The following is a 21,196-nucleotide window of genomic DNA, read 5'->3' on the forward strand; positions in this document are numbered from 1 at the left end:
GAAAGCCAAGAAGATTTAAGGAAGGTTCCCTTGATCCCTTTAGGCTGGAAAAGTGACAAGAGCCAATGTATTAAATTTAATAAATGTCAGGAAAGAAAGAAAGAAAGAAAGAAAGAAAGAAAGAAAGAAAGAAAGAAAGAAAGAAAGAAAGAAAGAAAGAGAGAGAGAGAGAGAGAGAGAGAGAGGGAGGGAGGGAGGGAGGAAGAAAAAGGAAGGAAGGAGAAAGAAAGGAGGGAGGAAAGGAAGGAAAGAAAAAGAAAGAAAGAAAGAAAGAAAGGAAGAAGGAAGGAAGGAGAGAAAGAAAGGGAGGAAGGAAGGAAGGAAGGAAGGAAAATATGAAGGAAGGAAAAAAGGAAAAAGAAAGAAAATATGAAGGGAGGAAAAAAGGAAAAAGAAGAAAGAAAAATAGAAAAGAAAGAAGGAAGGAAAAAGAGAAAGAAAGAAACAAAGAAGGGAGGGAAGGAGGGAGAAAGAGGGAGGAGGAGAAAGAAAGAGGAGAGACCAAGGGAGGAAAAAGGAAAAGAAGAAGAAAAATAGAAAAGAAAGAAGGAAGGAAAAAGAGAAAGAAAGAAACAAAGAAGGGAGGGAAGGAGGGAGAAAGAGGGAGGGAGGAAAAGAAAGGAAGACAGGAAAGGGAAAAAGAAGAAAGAGGATAGGAAAATAGAAAAGAAAAAAGGAAGAAAAAAGAAAAAGAAAGGAGGGAGGGAGGAAGAAGGAAGGAAGGAAGGAAGGAAAGAAAGAAAGAAAGAGAAAGAAAGAAAGAAAGAAAGAAAGAGGAGAGACCAAGGGAGGAAAAGGAAGGAAGGAAGGAAGGAAGGAAGGAAGGAAGGAAAGAAAGAGAAAGAAAAATAGAAAAGAAAGAAGGAAGGAAAAAGAGAAAGAAAGGAGGGAAGAAGGAAGGAAGGAAAGAAGGAAGGAAGGAAGGAAGGAAGTCAAGGAAAGTCAATGGGAAAGCCAGATTCACTTAAAAACCATGTTACTCATTTAAGAACTGCAGGGATTCACTTAACAACTGTGGCAAGAAATGTCATAAAATGGGACAAAACTCACTTCACTGTCTCGCTTAGCAGCAGTAATTCTGGGCACAATTGTGGTAGGAAATGCTGGGCCTTGGCTACCTCTTTGCTGCCTCCTACTGGTCACCTGGAACTTTATGAAGTTGATGACTGCAACTCCCAGAATTCCCCAAGAAAACCCGTGACCTCTTCAAGAAGGAGGTGAACTAACTTTTAAACAATTTATTGCTGAGTAGCTTCTCTTATTTTTCTGGTTGCGGTGATCGTAATGCTGATCGTTTGCAGATTAATGACATGCATTTAGCCGATTCCGTGCATGATGTTTAATGAGTTTATTAATTTTTTGCCTGCCAAAGAAGCAATCTTAATGAGCCATCGGAGCCCAGAATTCCCTTTTGTTCCACTATAGATTTTTGACATGAAAATTGGCCCACTTCTCCATCCGGTGCCCTAATATTTGCATTTGTTTCCTCAGTATAAGAATAGCTGTCATCATTTGCTACCAATCTGCCTTCTATTGAGGATCTGTATACTACACGAGTCAAAAAGAGGGATGTGAAAATATTTACAGACCCCTCGCATCCTGGACATAAAGTGGTTCAACTCCCACCCTCAAAACGACGCTATAGAGCACTGCACACCAGAACAACTAGACACAAGGACAGTTTTTCCCCCCAAACGCCATCACTCTGCTAAACAAATAATTCCCTCAAGACTGTCAAAACTATTCACTAAGTCTGCACTACTATTAATCTTCTCATTGTTCCTATCACCCATCTCCTTCCACTTATGACTGTAACCTTGTTGCTTATATCCTTATGATTTATATTGACTGTTTCCTAATATGATTTGATTGCTTATTTGTACTGTATGATTATCATTAAGTGTTACGATTCTTGACAAATGTATCTTGTCTTTTATGTACACTGAGAGCATATGCACCAAAGACAAATTCCTTGTGTGTCCAATCACACTTGGCCAATAAAAAATTCTCTTCCCTTCCCTTCCCTTCCCTTCCCTTCCCTTCCCTTCCCTTCCCTTCCCTTCCATTCCATTCCATTCTATTCTATTCTATTCTATTCTATTCTAAATTAACTTTCCCAGGGATTTTCCTGCTATCCACAGAAGAAATAAATGAAGATAATTCCACCCAGAGTTAAACCGAAAGCAAAATTAAACTGTTCGTATACTGCCATCTGCTGGCAGTGGTAGGTGAGTGCAACAAAAGAGAAAAGTTTGGTCTGATCTTCCTTCCTTGGAGAGGCAGGATTGTGGAGATCTCATTTGATATTTGCTCAAACGGCATTTGCAGAGCCAAAGTCATCTTTAGGACAGGTGAACTTTACAAACCACAACAAACCTTGGAAGATGAAAGTCAACTTTGGAGATGTTCTTCAGAAATTTAACATGGGCAAAGGTGGAGAAGTCCCCTTGACAACAGGAGGAGGAGGAGGAGGAGGAGGAGGAGGAGGAGGAGGAGGAGGAGGAGGAAGGAGAGGAGAGGAGAGGAGAGGAGAGGAAGAGAAAAGGAGAGGAAAGGAGACGAGGAAGAGAGAAGAAAAGAAGAGAAAAAAAAGAGAGAGAGGAGAGGAGAGGAAGAAAGGAGGAGGAAGAAGAGACTGTAGTCCTTAGTGCTCTCTGAGCTTGGTGGTTTTCTTGCAGACTTTTTATTACCCAACTAGGTAACATCATCAGTGCTAGAAGGGAATGAGGTTTGTGCAGTAGAGGAGGAAGGAAGGAGGAGAAGAGGAGGAGGAGGAGGAGGAGGAGGAGGAGGAGGAGGAGGAGAAGAGGAGGAGATGGAGAAGGAGGAGGAGGAGGAGGAGGAGGAGATGGAGAAGGAGGAGGAGGAGAAGAGGAGGAGGAGGAGGAGGAGGAGGAGGAGGAGGAGGAGGAGGAGGAGGAGGAGGAGGAGGAGGAGGAGGAGGAGGAGGAGGAGGAGGAGGAGACTGTAGTCCTTAGTGCTCTCTGAGCTTGGTGGTTTTCTTGCATATTACCCAACTAGATAACATCATCAGTGCTAGAAGGAATGAGGTTTGTGCAGTAGAGGAGGAGGAGGAGGAGGAGGAGGAGGAGGAGGAGGAGGAGGAGGAGAGGGAGGGGGAGGAGGAGGAATGTGAGGTCCTGGATGATCTGAGCTTGGTTGTTTTCTTGCAGATGTTTCATTACCCTACTAGGTAACATTATCAGTGCTGGAAGGAACAGTGGTGTCCAGAGAGGAGGAGGAGGAGGAGGAGGAGGAGGAGGAGGAGGAGGAGGAGGAGGAGGAGGAGGAGGAGGGTGATTTCCTAGCAGGAAGGTCTCCAACCAAGGACTGCTGAGAACACAAATAGTTAAATGCCCAGCAACCCCCATCCATCTTTGAATTTGATAGTTCATCTTATTCCATGTATGCACTGATTTTTTTTCATTCTCTAAATTTGATCAAAACACACATCATAAATCTAAGCGAAGTAAAGAAAAGAAAAAGAAGAAGGAAGAAGGGAGGGAGGGAAGGAGGGAGGGAGGGAGGGAAAGAAAGGGAAAGAGAATGAAGGGAGCAGGAAAGGAAAGGAAAAGAAAAGAAGGAAGGAAAGAAAGAAGAAAGGGAGGGAGGGAGGGAGGGAGGGAGAAAGGAAAGAAGGAAGGGAAAGAAAGGAAAGGAAGGAAGCAGGGAAGGAAAAGAAAAGAAAGGGGGAGGGAGGAGAAAGGAAGGAAGGAAGGAAAGGAAAGGAAAGGAAGGAAGCAGGGAAGGAAGGAAAGAAAGGAAGGAAAGAAAGGGAAAGAGAATGAAGGGAGCAGGAAAGGAAAGGAAAAGAAAAGAAGGAAGGAAAGAAAGAAGAAAGGGAGGGAGGGAGGGAGGAGGAGAAAGGAAAGAAGGAAGGAAAAGAAGGAAAGGAAGGAAGCAGGAAGGAAAGAAGGAAGGAAGCAGGGAAGGAAGGAAGAAGGAAGGAAGGAAAGGAAAGGAAAGGAAGGAAGCAGGGAAGGAAGGAAAGAAAGGAAGGAAAGAAGGAAAGAAAGAAAAGAAAGAAAAGAAAGAAAAAAGAAAGAAAAAAGAAAGAAAGAAAGAAAAACATTGTTGAAACAGAAATGGACTTCTACTTCACAGCCTCCCGACCAGGGTGCTCTATAAATAAAACTGTTCAGGGGTCAGCCAGTTTTCTTCTCCTGAAATGCTCGGAGTAAACACAAGGAAAATAACTGAGGGCATCACCAGATTCTACTAGATGGATCAGATTTAAGATGGGCTGGATGTACACCAAAACGGTGTCGCCCTGATTTTTATGCCTGCCCTGGTTGTTCAGCAGATACCTCCCCGTTGTAAGTAGGAATATGCTCTGGTGAAAAACCGGATCATTGTTTGTGGAATGGTGCGGAGGGAAGCAGGCAGAAAAAGAGATATTTTCCCCTGACACTTCGAGAGAAAGAACTGGATTATCTTTGTTTCCCCCTGCTCCTTTCTTTGTGTCCTGTTGGACCAATTCAGACGGTTTGGGAAGCCAGAAGAGGATAAAAAAAGAAAGAGTTAAAGACCTCCCCTGTAAATGTTTTCAGAGCAAAAAGTCGGCAAGTAAAAAAGGAACAAAACTTTGGAAGATTTGAGGGGGAAAACCAGATGAGTCCTGATAGGGCCAACAATTTCCTTCGAAAACAAAAGTTTCATTCATTGATCATTTCCACTGATTCATTGTTCTCACGGTCAGGAAATTTAGTTCCTTAGTTCTAGGTTGCTTCTCTCCTTGACGAGTTTCCATCCGTTGTTTCTGGTCCTGCTTTCTGGTGCTTTGGGGAAGAGGTTGACCCATTATCCTTCACAGAATAAGAGAGTTGGAAGGGACCTTGGAGGTCTTCTAATCTAACCCTCCCTCAAGCAGGAAACCCTGTATCATTTCACACAGATGTTTGACCGCTCTCTTCTTTAAAAACTCCAATGTTGGAGCATCCATAATTGATGGAGGCAAACTATTCCGTTGATTAAATGTTCTGACTGTCAAGAAATTACTCCTTAGTTCTAGGTTGCTTCTCTCCTTGATTATTTTCCATCCACTGCTTCTCATCATGCTTTGGAGAATAGGTTGACCCCTTTATTTTTGTAGGAGCCCCTCGAATACTTGAAGTCTGCTGTCATGTCCCACTTAGTCCTTCATTAATGGCCTTCATTATTTATTTATTTATTTATTTATTTATTTATTTATTTATTTATTTATTTATTTATTTATTTATCATATTTGTATACCGCCCTATCTCCCTAGGGACTCAGGGTGGTTCACAGGCGAATAAAAAAGTACATATAAATACAGAATAAAATAACTGTTAAAAAGCTTATTCTACATGGCCCAATTTTTTAAAAAACAATATAAATAATAAAACCCATTAAAACCAATATAAAATTTAAAATCTAATCCAGTCCTGCGCAGATGAATAGATGTGTTTTAAGCTTGCGACGGAAGGTTCGGAGGTCCGGAAGTTGACGAAGTCCTGGGGGGAGTTCGTTCCAGAGGGTGGGAGCCCCCACAGAGAAGGCCCTTCCCCTGGGTGCCGCCAGACGGCACTGCCTAGCTGACGGCACCCTGAGGAGTCCCTCTCTGTGAGAGCGCACGGGTCGGTGGGAGGTATTCGGTCGCAGCAGGCGGTCCCGTAAATAGCCCGGCCCTATGCCATGGAGCGCTTTAAAGGTAGTTACCAGGACCTTGAAGCGCACCCGGAAGGCCACAGGCAGCCAGTGCAGTCTGCGCAGGAGAGGTGTCACACGGGAGCCACGAGGGGCTCCATCTATCACCCGCGCAGCCGCATTCTGAACTAACTGAAGCCTCCGGATGCCCCTCAAGGGGAGCCCCATGTAGAGAGCATTGCAGTAATCCAGACGAGACGTCACGAGGGCGTGAGTGACCGTGCATAGGGCATCCCGGTCTAGAAAGGGGCGCAACTGGCGAACCAGGCGAACCTGGTAAAAAGCTCTCCTGGAGACGGCCTATTAGCTGTCGTCCTACTGAAGCTATCAAAAACTCCACTACTGTCTTGGCACTTCCATTCAAACTTTCTTTCTCTCTAAGCGGCCGATCAAGTGCTAGAGATAGATTTTCCCTCCATCAAGGAATTTCAGCTTCTCCAGATAGTCTTTGTCCCGCATCTTCAGGTGCATCTTCGCTTGATGTTTTTCCAGCCTTCGCTTGATGTTTTTCCGGCTGATGATTTTATTCATTTATTTCTCTTGGCATTAAATCAAACAGATGCAGACAACATCACACGAAGAGTTTGAGGTGGTAAGGAATGCATGCGATTTATTGTATTTGCATGGAGCAAGAGTTGGGAGAACCTGGTCTTGAAAGTCGCAGAAGGCAGAGAGATAGATGATAGAGATAGATGGATAACTAGCTAGATGATTGATGATAGATAGATAGATAGATAGATAGATAGATAGATAGATAGATAGATAGATCGACCGACCTTCCATGGCAGCCTCTCTTTCTTACACACACAGAGAAAGAGAGATGGAAATAGATATAGATAGATAGAGAATAGAATAGAGATAGATAGATAGATAGATAGATAGATAGATAGATAGATAGATAGATAGATAGATAGATGATAGATAGATAGATAGATAGATAGATAGATAGATAGATAGATAGATAGATAGATAGATAGATAGATGATGATAGATAGATAGATAGATAGATAGATAGATAGATAGATAGATAGATAGATAGATAGATAGATAGATAGATAGATAGATAGATAGATAGATAGATAGATAGATAGATAGGCAGGCAGGCAGGCAGGCAGGCAGGCAGATGGATAGAAAATGATATAGATAGCTAGATAGCTAGATAGCTAGATAGCTAGATAGCTAGATAGCTAGATAGCTAGATAGCTAGATAGCTAGATAGCTAGATAGCTAGATAGCTAGATAGATAGATAGATAGATAGATAGATAGATAGATAGATAGATAGATAGATAGATAGATAGATAGATAGATAGATAGATAGATAGATAGATTAGGTAAGCTTTTCCCTTTGAAGGGGCAGCAGCAGCTAATAGAATAGAATAGAATTTTTTTATTGGCCAAGTGTGATTGGACACACAAGGAATTTGTCTTGGTGCATACATATGCTCTTGGTGTACATAAAAGAAAATATACCTTCATTAAGGTACAACACTTGTACCTTAATGAAGGGTACCGGGATAGCTCAGGCAATAGAGAAGCCTGTTATTAGAACACAGAGCCTGCAATTACTGCAGGTTCGAGCCCGGCCCGAGGTTGACTCAGCCTTCCACCCTTTATAAGGTAGGTAAAATGAGGACCCAGATTGTTGGGGGGGCAATAAGTTGACTTTGTAAAAAAAATATACAAATAGAATGAGACTATTGCCTTATACATTGTAAGCCGCCCTGAGTCTTCGGAGAAGGGCGGGGTATAAATGTAAACAAAAACAAAAAAAAACACACTTACAAAACACTTAATGATAGTCATAGAGTACAAATTTAACACTTAATGATGCAACACTTAATGATAGTCATAGGCTACAAATAAGCACTTAGGAAACAATCAATATCAGTATAAATTGTAAGGATACAAGCCACAAAGTTGCAGTCGTAAGTGGAAGGAAATGGGTGATAGGAACGATGAGAAGATTAATAGTAGTGCAGATTTAGTGACTAGTTTGACAGTGTTGAGGGAATTATTTGTTTAGCAGAGTGATGGCCTTCGGGGAAAAAACTGTCCTTGTGTCTAGTTGTTCTGGTGTGCAGTGTTCTCTAGCGTCGTTTTTTTAGATCACCGTTAATTAGGCCAAGAGAAGAGCAGCACAAAGAACAGGGGAAGGCAGGCCCTTGGGAGACTGAAGGACTGTTGTGGCTGTGTGTGTGTGTGTGTGTGTGTGTGTGTGTGTGTGTGTGTGTTTAATTCTCTCCTCTTGGTGGAGAAGAACCCTTGTGCAGAGCGGAAATTGCTGAAGGATGCAGACAAGAGAACCGCCTTTCATTCCGTTTTCTTTCTCCTGCCCGCCCAGGATAATGAAGTCGCCTCAGACAACCTCTTGAAAAACTGGCCTTCGTCGGAAATTTAATTAGGGGAAGTAGTGGAGTGGGGCTGGATGCAAAATGGGGTCAGGGAGAAGACGGGGTGGTGGTGGTCAGATCATCTGAGACACTACGGCGTCCATCAGCATGGTGGAGGCCAGGAGGGAGATAGACAGAGATAGAGATAGACTCTGGTGGCTCAGACTGCTAAGACAGTCTGTTATTAACAGCAGCTGCTTGCAATTACTGCAGGTTCTAGTCCCACCAGGCCCAAAGTTGACTCAGCCTTCCATCCTTTATAAGGTAGGTCAAATGATGACCCAGATTGTTGGGGGGGCAATAAGTTGACTTTGTATATAATATACAAATGGATGAATATACAAATGGATGAAGACTATTGCTTGACATAGTGTAAGCCGCCCTGAGTCTTCGGAGAAGGGCGGGATATAAATGCAAATTAAAAAAAAAAGAAAGAGAGAGAAAGTTTAGAGGAAGGAAGGAAGGAAGGAAGGAAGGAAGGAAGGAAAGAAAGTAAGAAGGAAAGAAGGAGGAAGGAAGGATAAAGACAAAGAAGATGGAAGGAAGGATAGATAAATAGATAGATAAGGAAGGAAGGAGAGACAGGAAGGAAGGAGACAAAAAGAAGAAAGAAAGAAAGAAAGAAAGAAAGAAAGAAAGAAAGAAAGAAGGAAGGAAGGAAGAGAAAGAGAGAGGGCCTCTGGTGGCTCAGACTGCTAAGACAGTCTGTTATTAACAGCAGCTGCTTGCAATTACTGCAGGTTCAAGCCCCACCAGGCCCAAGGTTGACTCAGCCTTCCATCCTTTATAAGGTAGGTAAAATGAGGACCCAGATTGTTGGGGGCAATTAAGTTGACTTTGTATATAATATACAAATGATGAATATACAAATGGATGAAGACTATTGCTTGACATAGTGTAAGCCGCCCTGAGTCTTCGTAGAAGGGCGGGATATAAATGCAAATTAAAAAAAAAAGAAAGAGAGAGAAAGTTTAGAGGAAGGAAGGAAGGAAGGAAGGAAGGAAGGAAGGAAAGAAAGTAAGAAGGAAAGAAGGAGGAAGGAAGGATAAAGACAAAGAAGATGGAAGGAAGGATAGATAAATAGATAGATAAGGAAGGAAGGAGAGACAGGAAGGAAGGAGACAAAAAGAAGAAAGAAAGAAAGAAAGAAAGAAAGAAAGAAAGAAAGAAAGAAAGAAGGAAGGAAGGAAGAGAAAGAGAGAGGGCCTCTGGTGGCTCAGACTGCTAAGACAGTCTGTTATTAACAGCAGCTGCTTGCAATTACTGCAGGTTCAAGCCCCACCAGGCCCAAGGTTGACTCAGCCTTCCATCCTTTATAAGGTAGGTAAAATGAGGACCCAGATTGTTGGGGGCAATTAAGTTGACTTTGTATATAATATACAAATGATGAATATACAAATGGATGAAGACTATTGCTTGACATAGTGTAAGCCGCCCTGAGTCTTCGTAGAAGGGCGGGATATAAATGCAAATAAAAATAAAATTAAAAAAAAAACCAAAAAAAACCAGAGGCCACATTGCGCTCAGGATGGATGAAGTGACTCCTGGATTTGAGAGGCAGCAGGTGGTCGTCCTCGCTTACCAAACACTCGTTCAACAACCGATGGAAGCGACAATGAAGGGACTGAGCAGTCTCCGAGGACTTGGAATGGGGCAACTCATCACGGCCAACTTGCATGGCCAACTTGTATGGCCAACTTCCCACGGTCAGCTTGCCACGGTCAACTTGCCATAGGACAATTCAATAATTCAATTGAATGATTTAAAATAATTTTTTAGAATAGAATAGAATAAGAATTTAGAAAGAATAGAATAGAATAAATAGAATAAAATAAGAATTTAGAATAGAATAAATAGAATAAAATAAGAATTTAGAATAGAATAAGAATAAGAATTTAGAATAAAATAGAATAAGAATTTAGAAAGAATAGAATAGAATAAATAGAATAAAATAAGAATTTAGAATAGAATAGAATAAGAATTTAGAAAGAATAGAATAGAATACAATAAATAGAATAAAATAAGAATTTAGAATAGAATAGAATAGAATAGAATAGAATAGAATAGAATAGAATAGAATAGAATAGAATAGATTAGAGCTGGAAGGAACCTTGGAGGTCTTCTAGTCCAGCCCCCTGCTCAAGCAGGAGATCCTATACCATTTCAGGCAAGTGACTGTCTAATCTCTTCTTAACACCCCAGGTGTTGGGGTGCCCACGATTTCTGGTGGCCAGCTGTTCCACTGGTTAATTGTCCTCACTGTCTGGAAGTTTCTCCTTAATTCCAGCTTGCTTCTCCCTTTGGTTATTTCCCAACCATTGTTTCTCGTCCTGCCCTCCGATGCTTTGAAGAATAATCTCACACACACACACACACACACACACACACACACCCCTCTTCTTTGTGGCAGCCCCTCAAATAATGCCTTCAACCTATTTGCTTCTGCATTTTGCATTTTAATCCGGGTTTTTTTAAATATATTTATGCATTGTTTTTATCTGCATGTTTGATGGCACTGTAAGCTGCTCGGAGTCGCCTCCATGCACGAGACGGGTAGCCTATAAATTAACCCATTCAAGCAATCGACAAATACGTGACCCCCCCAGTGGCTTCTGGCATCTCCCTTCGGGTGGATCTTGTCCCCCCCCCCGGGGATCAAGTTGGGAGTTTCCAAGCTGCCTAAGAGATGTTGACAGCTCGGCTTCTTTCTTCTTACTCACCCAGCAAGTTGAGCCTCCCATGTAAATCTTCGCACCTAGCCTGACGCCACCCTGCGAAGAAGAAGATTGTGAAGTAACCTTTTGTGGGCCTCTCCTCCTTCCTTTGATGGAGTTCCTTGCAGAGCAGGTCTGCTTGCGTCAGCAGCCGAAATATGCAGGTAGTTGAAAGAGGGGAAGCGAGAGGGATATTTCGCTGACGTATGCAACGGATCTGTTTCCAGATTCCTTGTTCAAAAGTTGCTCTCCCTCTCCGGAGAATTAAAAATAAAAGAAATCTTTGACTTAAACTTACTTTTTGAGTTCATTTTGCGATTCTTTGAAGTTACAACAGCCCTGAAAAAAGCAACTGACTGTTTTTTCACTCTTACAACAGTAGTGGGGTTTTTACCGGTTCACCCCGGTTCGGGAGAACCGGTAGTGGCAGTGGCAGGAGGCTCTTGTTGTGACCCAGGCCCAAGTAGGCAGTAGGAAACTCAGTCAGTGTAAAACAAACAAACTTTATTCAAAGAGCTGAGAATTACTTCATTCTCAGCGTAGTTCGACTAAATGAAAGCAAATTCCTCCCAACACAAATTCCTCAGTCCTATCACCAACCTTGGTACAATTAGGCAAACTGCCAAAGGCCTTTCTTGGCAAATGTTCAGAAGACGCCGATACAAAAATAAATGCAAGAAGACGAAGCTATCAACGTTGTTTTCCAGCAAAGAACCCAAACGCCGTTGCTGATCTTTTAAGCCTTATGGGAGAGGCCAATCATCTCTTGGCCTTACTCCCAAGTTGTCCTCTTTGCTTGAGCTGCTCTTGCCTTCTGGCAGTTCTTCTCATGCGTGCATTAGGAACAGGCTCCTCCTGTTCCTCTGCCTCACTACTGTCAGCCTCTGGAGGCTCTGGAGTCCGCACCTCACTCCCTGATGGCTCTGGCCCCACCTCAGCCTCCGACGTAGAGCCCTCATCGGGGCCTTCCCCAGCCTCCAGGACTGGCCCATGTTCTTCCTCAGCCTCATCGCTGTCCGACTCCGTTGTCAACTCCGCAGGCTGTTGGCAGACCACAACAGCTCCGCCCACCCACCAGATGTCATCACGGATGCGCTGCGCATGCACAGAAGGTCCGCCGTGAGCAAAGTGTGTGCGAAAGTAAGCGAAGGTAAGAGTAACCCACTACTGACTTACAACTTGTGGTCACGCAATCAAAATTCAGACATTTGGCGGCTGACTCCTATTTATGATGGTTGCAGTGTCCCCAGGGTCACGCGACCTTCTGGTGAGCGAAGCCAACAGGGAAGGTCAGATTCCCTTAATGACCGTGTTGCTAATTTAACAACTGCAGGGCAATTACCCCCGACGAGAATTGCCAGAATGTTCAAGAATAAATCCGAAAAATGTTGGAAATGTCATCAGATACCCGGCTCATATTATCGTATGTGGTGGATGTGTGTAGAAGCTAAAAGACATTGGAGTAAAATCCACACGTGGTTGGAAAAAATGATTTAAAAAAAAACAACATATAGACTTTAAACCAGAAGTTTTTTTTATTGGGGATCATACCTGAAATTTATAATAGAGAAATGAGATATTTGATGGTGAATGTATTAACAGCAGCTAGAATTGTGTTTGCTAGAAACTGGAAAAATGAGGAAATACCAAAGCAAGATGAAATTATTAAGAAAATAATGGAATATGCAGAAATGAGTAAATTGACATTTGAAATTAGGGAACAGGAAGATAAACAATATTATAAGATATGGGATTTATTTTATCAATGGCTAGATAAAAAAATAGGTTGAAGTTTGACCGAGATATTTATAACGTAAGAATTGTTGAAACAAACAAAATATAACGTAATATCATTGGTTTGAATTAAGAAAAGGAAATGAATGATACAAATATAATTCATGTAAAATCTAGCACAATTTATACGAAGCAAGGGGAGAAACATTCAGAGTTAAACAAAAGATCAATTGATTAAAATATTTGGATGTATATCAGATTGGTAACATGTAAAATAAGATAAATTACATTTTCTGAACATGGTGAAATTGCACAAAAGCTTTGTAAACAACCAACCGACACACTGTCTGTATTTTGATTAAAGATGTTTTTATGTCTGTCTGTCTAGAAAAATTTAAAAAAAATTAAAAAAAACAAAACCAACAACAACTGCAGCAAGAAAAGGACCCAATTGGCCAAAGAAAGCTCAGGACTGTATGTGCTAAAAACGTGCATCCTAGAGTGGATAGACAACGGCTAAAATTATGATAATGATGATGATGTCATACAGCCATAATGGGCAGTCTTTAAGGAGATGACCAGGCTAAGTCTGAGGGAGGGGGTCAAACTTGTCATCAGTCTCAAGTCCCTTTGCACCCACCAGAGTTCTAAGTCCAGCCCACCGTGAATTCCTTATCTACCGCCAATTGGCTTGGACTGTTAGTAGTTCAGATTCTTGTAGAGGCCTTAAGCTTGCAATAAAGCTTCACACTCATTTGAACTGCCCAAATCTTTTGATCTCCCCAGTGGCTGACACAGGCTCCATCACAGTTATATGTTGAACACTATCTGTGTACAGACGCACACCCCTTGATATTCGCATACATATAGGAGTGGCCAAAATTGTGGAAACCTTTTGGGAAAAGTGTATTTTTGAGGTTTGATGGCTAATAACACCACTTTTTTTTTTGGGAGTTTCAAGATAATCCTATTCCACTGCTGGAATGGCCTGGGAATAGCCCAGACCTTCACCCCATGGAAAAATCTATGGAGCCGACTAAAGAAACTTGTTAGTCAGAAGCGACCCAGCAATAAAACCCGGTTAGTAGAAGCCATCATTCAATCTTGGTTTCACATTAGAATAGCTGCAGAACTAAAAGACTGGGTTCACTCCTTGGGAAGACGTTGTAAGGCCATAATTCATGCTAAAGGTTACCCAGTGAAATATTCACTGACATGGTGATCATTTTTGTATATCTCATTTTTTTCTACGTGGTTCTCTCTTCTTCTTAATATCGTAACTGCTATTCTAATAGCAAATCCTTCATAAAAGCGATCGCATTCCATTCTTGATTAAATTATATTTCCGTTGATATGTAATTTTATGGTACTACTCCCCAAAAAAGGGGGTGTTATTAGCTAGTTTTAGAAAATACACTTTTCCCAAAAGGTTTCCACAATTTTGGCCACTACTGTACATGGAGAGAGAGAGAGACAGAAAGAGAGAGACAGAGGGAGGGACAGAAGAAGAGAGAGAAAAAGAAAGAAATAGACAGAGGGAAGGAGGGAGAGAGAGATGGAGAGAGAGAGACAGAGACTGAGAGAGGGAGGGAGGGAGAGAGATAGAAAGACAGACAGATAGACAGAGGGGGGGAGGGAGGGAGAGAGGGATGGAAAAAGAGAGAGAAGGAGAAACAGAATGAGAGAAACAGACAAGACAGAAGGAGGGAGGGAGAGAGAGAGAGAGAAAGAGAGAGAGATGAAGAGACACAGAGACAGAGACAGAGAGAGGGAGGGAGAGAGAGATAGACAGAGAGACAGACAGACAGAGGGAGGGACGGAGGGAGAGAGAAAGAGAGAGGTGAAGAGATAGAGACAAAGAGAGGGAGGGAGGGAGGGAGAGAGAAGGAGAGAGAGAGAGAGAGAGACAGACAGACAGACAGCGGGAGGGAGGGAAGGAGAGAGGGAGGGAGAGAGAAAGAGAGAGAGATGGAGTGACAGAGACAGAGACAGAGAGAGGGAGGGGGAGAGAGAGCACGCAAAAGAGAGCACAAAAGAGAGATAACTGTTTACACCGCTCAAAGGCTCTTTAATGCATGGATTATGAAGCACTTTGCGAAGGTGCAGCTACAAGTGGGTGGATGGGCATTTTCCTGCAGCAGCAAACATCTCCTTCACCGATGCTGCAGTTCTTGAAATCTTCAGACTTCACCCTGGAGACATTTGAGTTGAACTTGCCAGTTTTCTCACCCTTACCAATGAGCCAGAGGTTTTTTGTTTTGTTTTTTGTTTACTTTTAAAAGCATTTTTTTCCTTGGCCGAAAAAATGCTTTTAAAGGGTTCTGGCGATCAGGCAACTCAGCTGGGATCCTCAGAACCCTTTCAAAGCATTTTTTTCTCCAACCTCTTCGTCCGAAGAAGTTATTAAAAAAAACAACAACAACACTTTTAAAGGGTTCTGGCGATCAGGCAACTCAGTTGGGATCGTCAGAACTTTTTAAAAGCATTTTTTCTCCAACCTCTTCGGCCGAAGAAGTTGTAAAAAAACAACAACACGCTTTTAAAAGGTTCTGGCGATCAGGCAACTCAGCCGGGATCATCAGAACCCTTTCAAAGCATTTTTTTCTCCAATCTCTTCGTCCGAAGAAGTTATTAAAAAACAAAACAAAACACTTTTAAAGGGTTCTGGCGATCAGGCAACTCAGTTGGGATCGACAGAACTTTTTAAAAGCATTTTTTCTCCAACCTCTTCAGCCGAAGAAGTTGTAAAAAAAAAAAACGCTTTTAAAAGGTTCTGGTGATCAGGCAACTCAGCTGGGATCATCAGAACCCTTTCAAAGCATTTTTTTCTCCAACCTCTTCAGCCGAAGAGGTTGTAGAAAAAATGCTTTTAAAAGTTAAAAAAAAAAAAGTTGGCCACGCCCACCCAGTCATATTACCCCACCCACCACCAAGCCACGCCCACAGAACCGGTAGTAACAAATTTTACATTTCACCCCTGGTTAAGCGTGTACTTGGAACGGGGTCATTTGGAGGGAAAACAGATGTGGAGTTGTGTGGAGTTGTGTCGAAGGTTGCTAGGAGGCAACCTGACGGTTGATTTATCTAGATCCCAAACGATGCTGAAGAAATCCGTGAGAAAACACCTGAGTTGGTGGAGAGCTAATAATAGCAACGAAAGCGCCGTAGGGATAGACCGCCTCGGGCTACCCAGAAATTTTGTTCCTCTCTTTTTGATGTTGAGAACTTAGATGTTGTCAAAGACCTATGAAGCTGGCTAGATTGGCAGCCAGCCATTATGTGAAATACCTGGATGGAAAGTTAGGATTTGGAATTGGTTTGTTGTTGTTGTTTTTAATTTTTATTTTAATGACTTGTCTTTGTTTGGGATCCAAAAGCTGGGAAAGAACTTGACAGATGCGCCTTTGGTGTTCCGCGTTAAGCAATTGTTGAAAACACAGAATACCAAATAATAACAAGAGTTGGAAAGGACCTTGGAGGTTCTTCTACAATAGCAAAAATAGCAATAGCACGTAGACTTATATACCGCTTTGCGATTGCTTTACAGCCCTCTCTAAGCGCTTTACAGAGTCCGCCTCTTGCCCCCAACAATCTGGGTCCTCATTTTATGGAAGGACGGAAGGCTGAGTCAACCTTGAGCCGGTGAGATTTGAACTGCCGGCTGTGGACAGAGTTAGCTTGCAATACTGCATTCTAACAGGAAGGAAGGAAGGAAGGAAGGAAGGAAGGAAGGAAGGAAGGAAGGAAGGAAGGAAGGAAGGAAGGAAGGAAGGAAGGAAGGAAGGAGGGAGGGAGGGAGGGAGAGAAGATCAATAGACTTATATACTGCTTCTCAGTGCTTTCACAGCCTTCTCTAAGTGGTTTACAGAGTCAACCTCTTGCCCCCAACAATCTGGGTCCTCATTTTACCCACCTCGGAAAGACGGAAGGCTGAATCAACCTTGATCCTGGTGAAATTTGATCTGCCAAATTGCAGTCAGCCGGCAGTCAGCAGAAATAGCCTGCAGCACCGCATTCTAACCACAATACAACTCTGGTGTCCCTGGCTCAGAAGACCTACCCAATCATTTGATCATGATGAGTCTTCATGATGAGCCCTGAGTCTTCATGATGAGCCCTGAGTCTTCGGAGAAGGGCGGAATATAAAAAATGCAAATAGATGATGGTGACATGCTGCAGCAATCTTTAGCTGTTTGCTACCATCTAGCCTAGTGGATTTTTGCTACACGCGTAAGTATCTAAAATACGTCTGTATTTTATGGTATGTATCCAAACAGGAAGACTCATGAGCCATAATATCCAATATACAGATACAGATTAACAGAGACGGAAGGGACCTTGTAGGTCATCTAGTCCAACCCCTCCCCACCCAAGCAGGAGACCCTACACCGTTTCTGACAGATGGCAGTCCAGTCTCTTCTTGAAAGCTTCCAGGGATGAAGCTCTCACAACTTCCGAAGGCAACTTCTGTTCCATGGGTTGGTCGTTATCCCTGTCAGAAAATTCCTCCTCATTTCTAGGTTGCTTCTCTCCTTGCTCAGTTTCCATCCATTATTCCTTGTCTGGCTTTCAGGTGCTTTGGAGAATAGCTTGACTCTCTCCTCTCTGTGGCAGCCCCTCAAATATCGGGAGACTGCTATCCTGTCTCCCCTGGTCCTTCTCTTCACTAGACTAGCCATGCCCGGTTCCTGCAACCATTCATCATATGTTTTTGGCCTCCAGTCTCCTTGGTTGCTCTTCTCTGCACTCTTTCTAGAGTCTCAACATCCTTTTTGTAGTGCAATGACCAAAACTTGGTGCAGGACTCTAGGTTAATTGTTCTAACTGGCAAGAATTTTTTTCTTATTTCCAGGTTGAATCTCTCCTTGGTCAGTTTCCATCCATTCTTCCTTGTCTGGCCTTCGGGTGCTTTGGAAAATAGCTCGACTCCCTTCCTCTCTGTGGCAGCCCCTCAAATATTGGAAGACGGCTATCCTGCCTCCCCCTGGTCCTTCTCTTCCCTAGACTAGCCAGGCCCAGTTCCTGCAACCGTTCATCGTAGGTTTTAGCCTCCAGTCCCCTAATATTGTTGCTGGAATTTAGGAAGAAACCATAGGGGAACTTTTTACGGCCACTTCGAGAAGGCCTGGTCCCCCATTCCTGGGCTTAACCTTTGCCATGAAATCGCAGACCAAAGCAAAGAAAGCCAGCCTTGAATTCAGAACACCTTTGTAAGGTCTACGCCTCATTCCTGTGTGGTTCTCCACCTGTATGGAACAATTGCTTGTCGGGGCTTGATTGCAATGGAAACTGCCATGCTATTTTATTTTATTTTCCTTCCTCCCCAGGCAGTGTTGTTCCGCTCATCCCCCCCCCTCCACTTTCTCTGCTCCCCTCGTGCAAATTCATTAATGAATTGCTGTTTCTTTGTTTTGTTTGTTTTTTGTTTCTTAAAAAAAACACTTTGAAAAGACGGCTGTCTTTAACTTCCTGTCCTTTCCCTCCAGCTGTTTTGGCAATCCGACAGGAGCTCTTGACGGAATCAGGAGGCTGTTTCTTTGTCCTCTGGTTTTTTGTTTTTGTGTGTGTGTGTGTGTGTGTTTTGTTTTGTTTTTTGGCATGGCCAAACAAGAGCCAACACATTCCACCCACACCAAACACAACAACAGCAACACTTCATACCCTGAAGTGAAGCATAAGAGAACCGACTTCACATCCTTAATATTCCCTCCATCTCCCAGCCCCCACACCTCTTGGATCATCCCTGGAGGCTTTCAAGAAGAGACTGGACTGCCATCTGTCAGAAATGGCGTGGGGTCTCCTGCCTGGGGGTGGGCGGGTTGGACTAGATGACCTACAAGGTCCCTTCCAACTCTTGTCAATCTGCTTATTATTCTGTTATTCAGAAGTTGTGGGAGCTTCATCTCTGGAGGCTTTCAAGAAGAGACTGGACTGCCATCTGTCAGAAATGGTGTAGGGTCTTCTGCTCGGGTGGAGGGATGGACTAGATGACCTACATGGTCCCTTCCGACTCTGTTAATCTAAAGCTTCTCTGCACGCTCCTGATGTGTGTACTGCAAGGGTTGGTCTGTAGCGATATCAGTCAAGATCTAACAAGGTAATAGAGTTGGAAGGAACCTTGGAAGCAATGATGGAATTCAATTTTTTTTTACTACCGGTTCTGTGGGTGTGGCTTGGCTTGGCGGGCGTGGCAGCAGAAGGATATTGCAAAATCCCCATTCCCTCCCCACTCCAGGGGAAGGATACTGCTATTCTATTCTATTCTATTCTATTCTATTCTATTCTATTCTATTCTATTCTATTCTATTCTATTCTATTCTATTCTATCCTATCCTATCCTATCCTATCCTATCCTATCCTATTCTGTCCTATTCTACTGCATTCCATATTTTCTATTCTATTCTATTCTATTCTATTCTATTCTATTCTATTCTATTCTATTCTATTCTATTCTATTCTATTCTATTCTATTCTATTCTATTGCATTCCATATTTTCTATTCTATTCTATTCTATTCTATTCTATTCTATTCTATTCTATTCTATTCTATTCTATTCTATTCTATTCTATTGCATTCCATATTTTCTATTCTATTCTATTCTATTCTATTCCAATGATTTCCTACCTCCATCCTGTTTCATTCGCTCTTCAGCAACTCTGGGTTTGAAGATTAATACTTAATATTAATTATTAAATTATTATTTATTAAATTATTTATAATTTATTTATAATTTATTAATAATTAAATTATTATAAAATTATAAAATTATTATTATTAAAATATTAAATATTAATGATTAATACTTGGAACACAATACCTGACTCTGTGGTCTCTTCTCAAAATCCCCAAAGCTTTAACCAAAAACTCTCTACTATTTTTTTTATTGTTGTTGTTTTATTTCTTTTAACCCCTTTCCCCCCTCCCTTCACCCCCCCACCCCACCCCACCCCCCACCCCCCGGCTTCCCGGGTCAGTCACAAGGTATTGTTACACATAAACCAAATATAGAGTAAGATTTTCCCTTCTAATCCAATTAGCCTCATCTGATTCTTTTCATTTCCTAACCTCCCCCATAGCATTCTAAAATAATACATCCTAATTATTCAAAGGCAATCTGATATCTCTTAATCTGATATCTGTTTTGTAAATAATCAATCCATTTTTTCCATTCAGTTAAGTATCTTTCCTGCGTGTTGTCTTTCAAAAAGGCTGAGATTTTTGCCATCTCAGCCAAGTTGATAACTTTCAATATCCATTCTTCTATTGTAGGTAATTCTTTTTTCTTCCAATATTGTCCAAACAGCAGCCTTGTTGCTGTTAATTAAGTTCAAGATCAATTTAGTCTCAGTCACTGTACAATCCGTTATAATTCCCAAAAGGAAAAATTGCCGCAGGAACTCTCTACTATTGACCTCACCCCATTCCTAAGAGGTCTGTAAGGGGTGTGCATAAGAGCACAAACGTGCCTACCGTTCCTGTCCTATTGTTTCCTTTCATTATATCCAATTAATATAGTTATTACATATTTATGCTTATATATATATGCTTATATATTATATAGTTATTTTTATGTTTATGCTTATATATACTGTTGTGACAAAATAAAATAAATAAAATAAATAAAAAGAAGGAAGACAAAAAAAAAGTCTGCTCAGGAGGAAGAGATTTGTTTCCGCCACTAGAGAGCACTAAAAGATCAAACATGACTCTATGTTTGGTTTGCTGGAAAGTATTTTTTCTTATCTGCTGTAGTTGGGCTTTTGTAGGGGGGAAAAAATAGATTTTGTAAGAAAAAAAACCACTTCAAAGTCTCTGCTCTGTTTCGATCAGAACTGAAACCTGCGCAAAATTTTGTGGCATCTTTAAAGGAATTTAGACTAAGATAGTTGCCTCTCTTTGATGATGGTTGAAATCAAAACCACGATTGGACTGAATGGCTTTAGAAATGAGGCCTTGTGTGAGCAGGGCTGTTTCTCAACTCTGCCCTTGGAAGCTCCTACCTGCCCTGGCTATTTCCTGCTCTTTTTGTACTCCTGAGAGCAGCCAACTGGTGGCTTTTAAGACAAGGATGGTCCAGCAGCAGGCCCAGTTTAGACCACTGGTAAGGTAGGAAGGGGAGTGGGGTGGGAATGGGGATTTTGCAATATCCATCCCCAGGAGGGGGGAGGGAATGGGGATTTTGTAGTATCCTTCTCCCAGGAGTGGGGTGGGAATGGAGTTTTTGCAATATCCTTCCCCCAGGAGCGGGGAGGGAATGGAGATTTTGCAGGATCCTTCCCACAGGAGTGGGGAAGGAATGGAGATTTTGCAGGATCCTTCCCCTGGAGTGGGGTGGGAATGGAGTTTTTGCAATATCCTTCCCCCAGGAGTCGGGAGGGAATGGGGATTTTGCAGGATCCTTCCCCTGGAGTGGGGAGGGAATGGGGATTTTGCAGGATCCTTCCCCTGCCACGCCCACCAAGCCATGCCACGCCCATCAAGCCACGTCCACCCAACCGATAGTAAAAAAAAAAATGGATTTCAGTGGCCTACAGTCCCTCTCCTACTGTCCCCATTGATTCGTATCCGATTCCCGTATTCACAAACCTGTTTATACTGATATCCGTTATCTTATACATGCTTGGCAAATAGAATAGAATAGAATAGAATAGAATAGAATAGAATAGAATAGAATAGAATAGAATAGAAT

General features: G+C 42.2%; 1 protein-coding gene across 2 annotated transcripts in view; it reads left to right on the forward strand.

Moving 5' to 3' along the window:
* TBX3 (T-box transcription factor 3) overlaps positions 1-21,196 on the forward strand; it is a 60,322-nt gene that overhangs the window by 34,367 nt on the left and 4,759 nt on the right. The window contains exons 8-9 of one of the 2 annotated variants that reach the window (XR_009152215.1): positions 1,071-1,217; positions 1,492-1,974. The exons of the other annotated variant lie outside the window; for it this stretch is intronic. The gene's annotated coding sequence lies outside the window, so the exon portion shown is untranslated. Of the gene's footprint in view, positions 1-1,070; positions 1,218-1,491; positions 1,975-21,196 lie in introns of those variants that run through there. 2 annotated transcript variants of the gene reach the window in all.

This window comes from Ahaetulla prasina, chromosome 15 (assembly GCF_028640845.1).
Source record: "Ahaetulla prasina isolate Xishuangbanna chromosome 15, ASM2864084v1, whole genome shotgun sequence".
NCBI classification, from domain to species: domain Eukaryota; kingdom Metazoa; phylum Chordata; class Lepidosauria; order Squamata; family Colubridae; genus Ahaetulla; species Ahaetulla prasina.